Raw genomic sequence first — 12,473 nt, 5'->3', positions numbered from 1 at the left:
ACTGACATGCGGGGGGACGCCCAGCACAGGGCTATCCCGCCCCGCATGTCAGTGCCGGCCCCCCTCCCCAGCAGAAGTGCAAAGGCATCGCACAGCGGCGATGCCTTTGCACATCAAGAGTAGCTCCCGACCAGCGCAGCTTTAGCATGCTGGCCGGGAGCTACTCATCGCGCAGCAGCTGCGGCCCGCCCCCTGTTCGGTTCGGCCACGCCTGCGTTGGCCGGACCGCACCCACGAAACGGGGGGCGATCAGTGAAAAAAATGGCTAATCTGCGCATGCGTATGCACCGCAATGCGCACACGCGTCATACGGGTACGAAGTCCTTTGTGGTTCTAGCTACGATTCCAATCGCACAGCCAAACGCAAGGAGATTGACAGGAAGTGGGAGTTTCTGGGCGTCAACTGACCGTTTTCTGGGAGTGTTTGGAAAAACGCAGCGTTTGCTGGGCGGGTATCTGACGTCATTACCGTGTCACTCGTCGCAGCAATCATCGCACAGGATAAGTAACTACAGGGCTGGTCTTGTTTTGCACAAAATGTGTTTGCAGGCGCTCTGCTGCACAGGCGTTCGCACTCCTGCAAAGCGAAAATACATTCCCCCGTGGGCAGCGACTATGCATTTGCACTGCTGCTAAAAACTGCTAGCGAGTGATCAACTCGGAATGACCCCCTATAAGTCTCGGCATAACCGTTAACATAAATGGAAAGATTTCACTTTGCACAAAGAAACAGTGCTAGTATCAGCAACTCAATACTTTTTTCCTGGATCAGAGTCCTGCAAAGGTTTCGGTATGAGTAGCATATTATATAGGTATACTGAATATTACTTTTCAGAAGCATACAGTATATTACCTATACATTTAAATAAGTCTTGTCACAATCAAATAAAAGACCAGGGGCGAAATTTGAGAAGGACCCCGTCACTACAGGACATGCTGCCGTTCAGTGTCGCAGTTGTCAATGATACTGAAAGGTTGTATACAGTAGGAAGAACTGCAGCCAAGACTTACAGAAGACCGTCAAGAAAGTATATGGTCACAGTTTTTGCAGACAGTACCAATGCCCCAAGTCACAGTAACAAGGTAAATAAGTGCCATGACATCCAAATGAGTAGTGTTGTCCTTTGGGAGGTGAGAAATGGGTACAGTATCGGAACCATAGGATGCAAGCAATAAATGTTCTAGTACCATGGTTACCTGGCTCTTGCAATTACTGCAGCTCTGTGCAAAACTGCAAAATAAAATTCTGGCCACACCCCATGCAAGTTGGTTGTATGGCTTGTTCATCAAATATCTGAGCTTGTGGTTAGTTTGGCCTTAATTATGTACAGTAGATCAAATGCCAAAAATGTATTAGTGTTTTGGGGTCAGATGGTGCATTAACAGTGCAAAGTAGCCTTCTTGTTTCCAGATTGGCGGATGATACCTTATTGCACAATGATGAATATCAGTGCGATCCAATGGTTGGGAGCCCCAAACATTGTATTGTCAACCAGCTTTGGTCAAAGATGACAAAACCGGTTGTCCAGATCTGCATGTGTGATCAGCTTAAAGAGGTTGTCCTCTATTTCACAATCCACCTTTAATATAACCATCTTCTGCACCATACTAGAATGTCACGTGATTACCCAGAATGTAGCCAATGTAATCATACCGCGGCCCATAGGTAGAAAGGGGCCAGTATCTTTTTCAATATTTTGTTAACTGACAAACTCATTGCTGAGACTTGTTTTACTTTTCTTAAATTACTGTAACCCAGAGTTTCCCAAACTCTGCCATTACAGTCCAGGTTTTAAGGATATTCATGCATGTCCACTTGCATCTGGACTCAAGCAAGGATATCCTTAAAAGCTGGACTGCAACGGCAGAGTTTGGGAAACTCTGCTGTAACCTCTCCTTAGAATCAATAGTGACTATGTCACATAACCTGTTAGCCTGGTTTTTTCTCTAACGTCCTAAGTGGATGCTGGGGACTCCGTAAGGACCATGGGGAATAGCGGCTCCGCAGGAGACTGGGCACATCTAAAGAAAGCTTTAGGACTATCTGGTGTGCACTGGCTCCTCCCCCTATGACCCTCCTCCAAGCCTCAGTTAGATCTCTGTGCCCGAACGAGAAGGGTGCACACTAGGGGCTCTCCTGAGCTTCTTAGTGAAAGTTTTAGCTTAGGTTTTTTATTTTCAGTGAGACCTGCTGGCAACAGGGACTAAGGGGAGAAGAAGCGAACTCACCTGCGTGCAGAGTGGATTGGGCTTCTTAGGCTACTGGACATTAGCTCCAGAGGGACGATCACAGGCCCAGCCATGGATGGGTCCCAGAGCCGCGCCGCCGGCCCCCTTACAGAGCCAGAAGACAGAAGAGGTCCGGAAAATCGGCGGCAGAAGACATCCTGTCTTCACCAAGGTAGCGCACAGCACTGCAGCTGTGCGCCATTGCTCCTCAGCACACTTCACACTTCGGTCACTGAGGGTGCAGGGCGCTAGGGGGGGGCGCCCTGAGCAGCAATAAAAACGCCTTGGCTGGCGAAAATACATCACATATAGCCCCCAGGGCTATATGGATGAATTTTAACCCCTGCCAGAATCCATAAAAAAGCAGGAGAAAAGTCCGCGAAAAAGGGGCGGAGCCTATCTCCTCAGCACACTGGCGCCATTTTCCCTCACAGCTCCGTTGGAGGGAAGCTCCCCTGGCTCTCCCCTGCAGTCACTACACTACAGAAAGGGTTAAAAAAGAGAGGGGGGCACTAATTAGGCGCAGTATTAACAATACAGCAGCTATAAGGGGAAAAACACTTATATAAGGTTATCCCTGTATATATATAGCGCTTTGGTGTGTGCTGGCAAACTCTCCCTCTGTCTCCCCAAAGGGCTAGTGGGGTCCTGTCCTCTATCAGAGCATTCCCTGTGTGTGTGCTGTATGTCGGTACGTTTGTGTCGACATGTATGAGGAGAAAAATGATGTGGAGACGGAGCAGATTGCCTGTAATAGTGATGTCACCCCCTAGGGGGTCGACACCTGAGTGGATGAACTGTTGGAAGGAATTACGTGACAGTGTCAGCTCTGTATAAAAGACAGTGGTTGACATGAGACAGCCGGCTACTCAGCTTGTGCCTGTCCAGACGTCTCATAGGCCGTCAGGGGCTCTAAAGCGCCCGTTACCTCAGATGGCAGATATAGACGCCGACACGGATACTGACTCCAGTGTCGACGGTGAAGAGACAAATGTGACTTCCAGTAGGGCCACACGTTACATGATTGAGGCAATGAAAAATGTTTTACACATTTCTGATAATACGAGTACCACCAAAAAGGGGTATTATGTTCGGTGAGGAAAAACTACCGGTAGTTTTCCTGAATCTGAGAAATTAAATGAGGTGTGTGATGATGCGTGGGTTTCCCCCGATAACAACTGATAATTTCTAAAATGTTATTGGCATTATATCCTTTCCCGCCAGAGGTTAGGGTGCGTTGGGAAACACCCCCTAGGGTGGATAAAGCGCTCACACGCTTGTAAGGGCTCTATCCTCTCCTGAGATGGCCGCCCTTAAGGATCCTGCTGATAGAAAGCAGGAGGGTATCCTAAAATGTATTTACACACATACTGGTGTTATACTGCGACCAGCAATCGCCTCAGCCTGGATGTGCAGTGCTGGGTTGGCGTGGTCGGATTCCCTGACTGAAAATATTGATACCCCAGATAGGGACAGTATATTTTTGCCTATAGAGCATTTGAAAGATGCATTTCTATATATGCGTGATGCACAGCGGAATATTTGCCGACTGGCATCAAGTCTAAGTGCGTTGTCCATTTCTACCAGTAGAGGGTTATGGACATGTCAGTGGTCAGGTGATGCGTATTCCAAACGGCATTTGGAAGTATTGCCTTATTAAGGGGAGGAGTTATTTGGGGTCGGTCTTTCAGACCTGGTGGCCACGGCAACAGCTGGGAAATCCACGTTTGTACCCCAGGTCGCCTCTCAACATGAGAAGACGCCGTATTATCAGGCGCAGTCTTTTCGTGGATAAGCGGGCAAAAGGTTCCTCATTTCTGCCCTGTGACAGAGGGAGAGGAAAAAGGCTGCAGAAATCAGCCAGTTCCCAGGAACAGAAACCCTCTCCCGCCTCTGCCAAGCCCTCAGTATACGCTGGGACTTTACAAGCAGAATCAGGCACGGTGGGGGGCCCGTCTCAATGAATTTCAGCGCGCAGTGGGCTCACTCGCAAGTAGACCCCTGGATCCTTCAGGTGATATCTCAGGGGTACAAATTAGAATTCGAGACGTCTCCCCCTTGCCGTTTCCTAAAGTCGGCTTTACCGATGTCTCCTTCTGACAGGGAGACAGTTTTGGAAGCCATTCACAAGCTGTATTCCCAGCAGGTGATAATCAAGATACCCCTCCTGCAACAGGGAACGGGGTATTATTCCACACTGTTGTGGTACCGAAGCCGGACGGCTCGGTGAGACCGATTCTAAATCTAAAATCTTTGAACACTTACATACAGAGGTTCAAATTCAAGATTGAGTCACTCAGAGCAGTGATTGCGAACCTGGAAGAAGGGGACTACATGATGTCTCGGAACATCAAGGATGCTTACCTTCATGTCAAAATTTACCCTTCTCACCAAGGGTACCTCAGGTTTATGTTACAGAACTGTCACTAGCAGTTCAGACGCTGCCGTATGGATGGTCCACGGCACCCCGGGTCTTTACCAAGGTAATGGCCGAAATGATGATATTCCTTCAAAGGAAGGGAATTTTAGTTATCCCTTACTTGGACAATTCCCTGATAAGGGTAAGATCCAGGGAACAGTTGGAGGTCGGTGTAGCACTATCTCAGGTAGTGTTGCTGCAGCACGGTTGGATTCTCAATATTCCAAAATCGTAGCTGGTTCCGACGACTTGTCTTCTGTTCCTAGGGATGATCCTGGACACAGTCCAGAAAAAGGTGTTTCTCCCGGAGGAGAAAGCCAGGGAGTTATCCGAGCTAGTCAGGAACCTCCTAAAACCGAGCCAAGTCTCAGTGCATCAATGTACAAGGGTTCTGGGTAAAATGGTGGCTTCCTACGAAGCAATCCCATTCGGCAGATTCCACGCAAGAACTTTCCAGTGGGACCTGCTGGACAAATGGTCCGGGTCGCATCTTCAGATGCATCAGCGGATAACCCTGTCACCAAGGACAAGGGGTCCCTCCTGTGGTGGTTGCAGAGTGCTCATCTTCTAGAGGGCCGCAGATTCGGCATTCAGGACTGGGTCCTGGTAACCACGGATGCCAGCCTGCGAGGCTGGGGAGCAGTCACACAGGGAAGGAATATCCAGGACTTATGGTCAAGCCTGGAGACATCACTTCACATAAATATCCTGAAGCTAAGGGACATTTACAATGCTCTAAGCTTAGCAAGACCTCTGCTTCAAGGTCAGCCAGTGTTGATCCAGTCGGACAACATCACGGCAGTCACCCACGTAAACAGACAGGGTGGCACAAGAAGCAGGAGGGCAATGGCAGAAGCTGCAAGGATTCTTCGCTGGGCGGAGAATCATGTGATAGCACTGTCAGCAGTATTCATTCCGGGAGTGGAAAACTGGGAAGCAGACTTCCTCAGCACGACCTCCACCCGGGAGAGTGGGGACTTCACCCAGAAGTCTTCCACATGATTATAAACCGTTGGGAAAAACTCGACAGGTATTGCGCCAGGTCCAGGGACCCTCAGGCAATAGCTGTAGACGCTCTGGTAACACCGTGGGTGTACCAGTCAGTGTATGTGTTCCCTCCTCTGCCTCTCATACCCAAGGTACTGAGATTGATAAGATGGAGAGGAGTAAGCACTATATTCGTGGCTCCGGATTGGCCAAGAAGGACTTGGTAACCGGAACTTCAAGAGATGCTCACGGAGGATCCGTGGCCTCTACCTCTAAGAAGGGACCTGCTCCAGCAAGGACCCTGTCTGTTCCAAGACTTACCGCGGCTGCGTTTGACGGCATGGCGGTTGAACGCCGGATCCTGAAGGAAAAAAGGCATTCCGGATGAAGTCATCCCTATCCTGATCTAAGCCAGGAAGGATGTAACCGCAAAAACATTATCACCGCAATTGGCGAAAATATGTTGCGTGGTGCGAGGCCAGTAAGGCCCGACGGTGGAAATTCAACTGGGTCGATTCCTACATTTCCTGCAAACAGGAGTGTCTATGGGCCTGAAATTGGGGTCCATTAAGGTTCAAATTTCGGCCCTGTCAATTTTCTTCCAAAAAGAACTAGCTTCAGTCCCTGAAGTTCAGACGTTTGTAAAAGGGGTACTGCATATACAGCCTCCTTTTGTGCCTCAAGTGGCACTTTGGGATCTCAATGTAGTTTTGGGTTCCAAAAGTCACATTGGTTTGAACCACTTAAATCTGTGGAGTTAAAATATCTCACATGGAAAGTGGTCATGCTGTTGGCCCTGGCCGGGGCCAGGCGCGTGTCAGAATTGGCGGCTTTATCCTGAAATAGCCCTTATCTGATGTTCCATTCGGACATGGCGGAATTGAGGACTCGTCCTCAGTTTCTCCCTAAGGTGGTTTCAGCGTTTCACCTGAACCAACCTATTTGTGGTGCCTGCGGCTACTAGGGACTTGGAGGACTCCAAGTTGCTAGACGTGGTCAGGGCCCTGAAAATATATGTTTCCAGGAGGGCTGGAGTCAGGAAATCTGACTCGCTGTTTATCCTGTATGCACCCAACAAGCTGGGTGCTCCTGCTTCTAAGCAGACTATTGCTCGTTGGATTTGTAGTACAATTCAGCTTGCACATTCTGTGGCAGGCCTGCCACAGCCAAAAATCTGTAAATGCCCACTCCACAAGGAAGGTGGGCTCATCTTGGGCGGCTGCCCGAGGGGTCTCGGCTTTACAACTTTGCCGAGCAGCTACTTGGTCAGGAGCAAATACGTTTGTAAAATTCTACAAAATTGATATCCTGGCTGAGGAGGACCTGGAGTTCTCTCATTTGGTGCTGCAGAGTCATCCGCACTCTACCGCCCGTTTGGGAGCTTTGGTATAATCCCCATGGTCCATACGGAGTCCCCAGCATCCACTTAGGACGTTAGAGAAAATAAGAATTTACTTACCGATAATTCTATTTCTCATAGTCCGTAGTGGATGCTGGGCGCCCATCCCAAGTGCGGATTGTCTGCAATACTTGTACATAGTTATTGTTACAAAAATCGGGTTATTATTGTTGTGAGCCATCTTTTCAGAGGCTCCTCTGTTATCATGCTGTTAACTGGGTTCAGATCACAGGTTGTACGGTGTGATTGGTGTGGCTGGTATGAGTCTTACCCGGGATTCAAAATCCTTCCTTATTGTGTACGCTCGTCCGGGCACAGTATCCTAACTGAGGCTTGGAGGAGGGTCATAGGGGGAGGAGCCAGTGCACACCAGATAGTCCTAAAGCTTTCTTAAGATGTGCCCAGTCTCCTGCGGAGCCGCTATTCCCCATGGTCCTTACGGAGTCCCCAGCATCCACTACGGACTATGAGAAATAGAATTATCGGTAAGTAAATTCTTATTTTTTGTCTGTGCACAGCAGTATGGACCTCTTACCTACTCAACAGGGTCTCCTCAGACGCAGCATTCGGATCTCGCAGATGCATGTAGGAGGCGTCTATCCCCGATAGGGCCGTGTATTTGTTTGGGCCAAATGGGAAGTTGTCCATGGACCCCAGGAGTACCAAGGCCCTAGGCTGATAGCTGAGGGTCCCCTTTTTCCAGGGATACCAGATTTTTGAAAATCGGCCCTGGAGAACCGGAGCTATCGTTTTTTATCCCAAAGCTAAGAAATCTATTTCCAGGAACTAGAGATATCAATCAAGCTGCCCTCCCACAGCAAAATGATGAATATTAAGCTCACTCCATTATCCACCCCTCCCTTGCATAGTAAACACCCCCTACCGCCCGTGGAACATCAAAGCTGCTGCTGATAGCATCCCCCCACCCTGTACAGCTGATCCATGCCCAGTGAAGTGAAGCCCATACTTTACTTAGGAGTTCTCCAAATGGAATCTGCATTCCACAGCGTGTCCCCTCGCGGGCTTGCTTAGCTCGCCACGCTTCGGGTCCGGTGGCGACCTTTGGTTGCCACACTAATCTATTCCCCGTCGGGTGGTGGCATGGACCACCACCCGAGTGGGGGATCCGGGCGGTGGTCGGGATTCCTACCGACGGCATTTCACTGGGAGTGAGGAATCCGACGTCGGTATCCTAACCGCCCGGATCCTGACACATCCCCTTCCAAATACCCCAGACTTTACTATCTTGAAGGTCCCTCTATTAAGTTTAAAGGCTAATTCCCTTATATTGGTTTTAAGAAATTCCATCCACTTATATCTTTGTCATTGGTAACAATATATACCAGGAGTTCTGGTCCACCCTATCCCCTCCCCGACATCTGCTGACCTCACCCACAATACTGTATGGCCAAACCCAAGCACCGTGGAAGCAGAGGTTTGAGAAATTCCACTAATCAGTAGCGAGCATGGTCATTATTGGTGTGTGGCACATTTTACATGGAAATGAACTGTAAACATTTTGTACATTACTGTATTATTAATAATTAATGAATGTGTAGCCCTGCCGGGCTGGTGCTGTCCCGGTATCGGGTCTTTTATACTCTCTTAACCTGGATTGGTCGGGCTATATTAATAAAGTGTGCCTCCACCCAAACTAAGTTGTTTATTTCAGGCCCGTTTGGGTACGCCTTTTATCCTGATGAGTGGATATGGGAATGACAACCTATATACCCCCCCGCGTTATTCATATACCTGTTCTCTTTTCCCTTCTAGGTTCATCGATTCACTGACTCTGTCTTCACCACTTTGGCTGCGGCTCCAGATCAGTGATATAATGGTAAGTATAGCAGTGAATATCTTAAATAACAGGTAATCTTTATTCACAGGAACATCAACATATCGTTACCTCAGAATCCTCAAATTTACATACCACTATAGAGTGCCTCAGCTACTCTATTACCCAGGCCTATACAATAAAACTTTTGCATGCAATACAAAAAACACTTTTAACAAAATGGCATCATGCTATACATTGGAGTGACCCAGGCAGCGTTGGACTGGCAAATCAAAGTGGTGGCTGGCCACACCCCTTCTGGATACTGGCCCCACCCCTATATGTGGGCCCCTACCATTGCATTCCCCGGGAGGGCCCTTCATGCTCTAGTCCGACACTGGACCCGGGTTCTCAATGTTATATTAGTGCATTGTTGGGGCCTTTACCGCTAGTATTCAAGTTCAAGGGAAGTACAACAACGTTAACCACGGATTTCAGGGTGCTTCTAGTTCCTTAACCTCCCTCTGGATATACTAGCTGTCTCTGGTAGGGCGAGAAGGGTACTCCAGTGGAGCTGTCTGAAGAGTAGCCGAATCTACGACGCCCTTCTCTGGCCCTGGAGCTTGAAGGGGTTAATACTTACTAACTCACGTGCAGTACTGTTATGCCAAGCTTTATTCAGATGATGGACGACAGTTCTGGTGTATAATAGTTTATGGTTGAGCCCTTTCTTAAGCCCTTCTTTACAAAGGTGGGGTGTGATTGCAATAAACCGATAATATCCAATTGTCTATGAACTCTCTGCAACAGGCGATGATTATTACAAAATATCCTTTATACGCAAAGCAACCCTTCCACATCCGTGGCGTTCATACAGTCTATATAATATCACATTTAATCCTGGTGGGGTTAAAGTCTCTGCCTGCATGGATCCATGTCTTTGCAGCAGCATCTCAATGACAGTGTTAAACATACACCTCCGGTTGCTATGCAATTAGTTCTTGGGTGCATTTACCCGCCATACCTTTGTCTCAGGATGAGTTATAGTCTCTATGGGGTATGTGGTGCTGTTTGCACTTACTTCACTTCAGCTGCATTAAGGCGTCCCTTTAACGTTACTCAGTGTGAATTAGGGGAGTATTCTCCTCTGGGTACTATCATTAGCCAGTGGCTTCCTATGTGATTCACTGTCTCTAATAGGCTAACTCATTTACATGGGGCGTGCTCACATTTAATAGTTAATCCCCCCCCTTGAGCTGATTGTTACCTGGTGGTTTGCGACACTCCCCCGACTCTTCCCATGTCTAAGCTGATTGAGGGGTCTATTTACTAAGCCTTGCATGGAAATAAAATCGCTGGAGATAAAGTACCAGCCAATCGGCTCCTAACTGCCATTTTTCAAACACAGCCTGTGACATAGCAGTTAGGAGCCGATTGGCTGGTACTTTATCTCCAGCGACTTTATCTCCATCCAAGGCTTAGTAAATAGACCCCTTAGTGAGGTGTCTGAGCTCCCTTCCCTCAGGTCACTAGTGCTGAGCCTTTTTATGCAGTGATTTACCTAACAGGTCCTCGGGCAGGGCTGCCATGACAACGACCTGACAGCCTGACAGCTCTCCTCCCTCTCTACACAAACTCCCGCTGCCAGCGACTCCAACACCTCACCGATGTCAGCGGGGAATCACCTCCTTCACTGGTAAGTGATCACCCGGTCCTCTGCCACTCCTCTGTTGCGCCGCCCGCTACCGTTATGTTGACCAACAAGTGAACGATGCGCACTACTCTGGCCTCCTCACTCCTCACAGGGCTCCTGGCTCTTCCCCTAACTGCCGCACCAGCAGCCCCTATTATAACCTCCTCTCCAACTGCTCATGACTCCTGCTCCCTGGCTACGGCATGCGGATCATGCTGCTGCGGGGACAATCTAGTAGCTTCTTCCCCCTCCACTGTATTATAGCGTACACTGCTATAAACCCTAACCTTCCTTGTTTTAATAAACTATGCAGCACCTACAGGGCTGCCATGAGAAAATCTGGGCCCCGGTACAACAACTTCCTGGGCCCCCTGCCCCCACTGGAGGGGGTGTGACCACAGCATTTGCCTCCCAGCCAGGGTAGTAGAGAGCCTGGCTGGGCCCAGGTACTTTTCATGGGGCACGGCCTACTCAAAGGAGGCGTGGACCTGGGCCCCCACTGGGCCCCTCTATCAAACCTGGGCCCAGGGAATTTGTACCCTCTCCCCCCCTCTCTGGACACCACTGAGCACCTATGCCCTCTACCATGCCTACAGGAAGTGTTCCCCCCCTTTTACATTATTAGGCATGGTTACAAATGTGGCAACTTTATTATTTTGGGTTCAGGCCAGTTCTTCCTCTATCCCATATTATAGAAATCACTGTAGAACAGAGCTGTTTTTTCCACTTCACATAAGATACAGTAAATGGAGATAATGTGACCCAAAAGGGGCTTATTCATTTATTAACTTATGGGTAAACCGAAAGGTAATTTCCTAATTATAATTATACTGTTGAAGCCTTGAGCTACACATGAACCTGGGGTTCCGATGTGTCCTAGTTTTCCCAGGAGTGTCCCATCAATTAAGCCAGAATACTGCTTGTGTTTCAGTTTAGGCTCCTAACAGGCCTGCTTTACCCTAATGAATGGGCAAACTTTTCTATAGAGGTTTCACTGCATTTACCAGCTAATAAGGAGCACTCGGTGGCTTTTATAGGCTGAGAAATGTACAAGTACATGGCAGATATTTTAGGTACTTATCTGTTTCACAATGCGGGAGTCTGCAGCTATTCAGCCGCAAGCTATATAGGAATACATGCAGTAGCTCTATCTATCTGTTATATAACGTTGCACACTTTAGTGGTTGCTTTTTCCTATGGCCTTGACATTTTGCTCAGTTTCATATGCTAATGCAACGACCAGCTGAACTGAGTTGCAAGTCTTATAGGCCCTACACACTGGGCGATATTGGTCAAAGATATGAACGATCTCGTTCATTAATGAACAAGATACCGTTCATATCTTTGAGTGTGGAGGCACCAGCGATGAACGATGCGCGGCCCCGCACTCGTTCATCGCTGGTGCCCCGTCGGCTGTGCATGCAGGCCAATATGGACGATCTCGTCCATATTTGCCTGCACTTCTATGGAGCCGGGTGACGGGGGGAGTGAAAAAACTTCACTCCCCCCGTCACTGCCCCACCGCCGCCGGGTCGCCCGTTGGCCGTATCCGCCGTCGGGCAGCTCGGTGGCGGATCGTTAAATGTGTAGGGCCCATTAGCGTTCGTTCATTAGTGTTACTACTTGTAGCAATCCCATGTTACTGTAGATGCAAGAGATCTTTCTTGAAAAGGCGTCCCTTCCCCATACACACAATTCAGTATCGCACTGGCATGTACATAGACACCCACGACACTCCCAGAGCACTCATATACGAAATAGTCGCTCTGGGCATGTTAATACCACCCATGCTGATCTCTGTTTGCAAAAGATATAGTGCCCATACACCTACACGTGACTTTGGACACTTTGTGGAAGATGTATTACCAGATGTTTGCTGTTTGCTAACTGCATGGCCCAGCTTCGCCCATTATCGAGGTGAAGCAAGACAATCACTGACTTCATGTATTAAAAAAGTGTTTTGTCAGAAAGT

At 48.6% G+C, this 12,473-nt stretch overlaps 1 long non-coding RNA gene across 1 annotated transcript in view; it reads right to left on the bottom strand.

The window, feature by feature from the left end:
- LOC134980011 (uncharacterized) overlaps window positions 1-10,762 on the bottom strand; it is a 37,701-nt gene extending 26,939 nt beyond the window's left edge. Inside the window, exon 1 of the long non-coding RNA XR_010190313.1 lies at window positions 10,370-10,762. This is a non-coding gene — a long non-coding RNA (uncharacterized LOC134980011). The remainder of the gene's footprint in view (window positions 1-10,369) is intronic.
- Window positions 10,763-12,473: the final 1,711 nt, after the last annotated feature.

The sequence above is a fragment of the Pseudophryne corroboree genome, chromosome 12 (genome assembly GCF_028390025.1).
Source record: "Pseudophryne corroboree isolate aPseCor3 chromosome 12, aPseCor3.hap2, whole genome shotgun sequence".
NCBI classification, from domain to species: domain Eukaryota; kingdom Metazoa; phylum Chordata; class Amphibia; order Anura; family Myobatrachidae; genus Pseudophryne; species Pseudophryne corroboree.
Note: the sequence above shows the minus strand (reverse complement) of the source record. Positions and strands in the feature narration are given on the sequence as shown.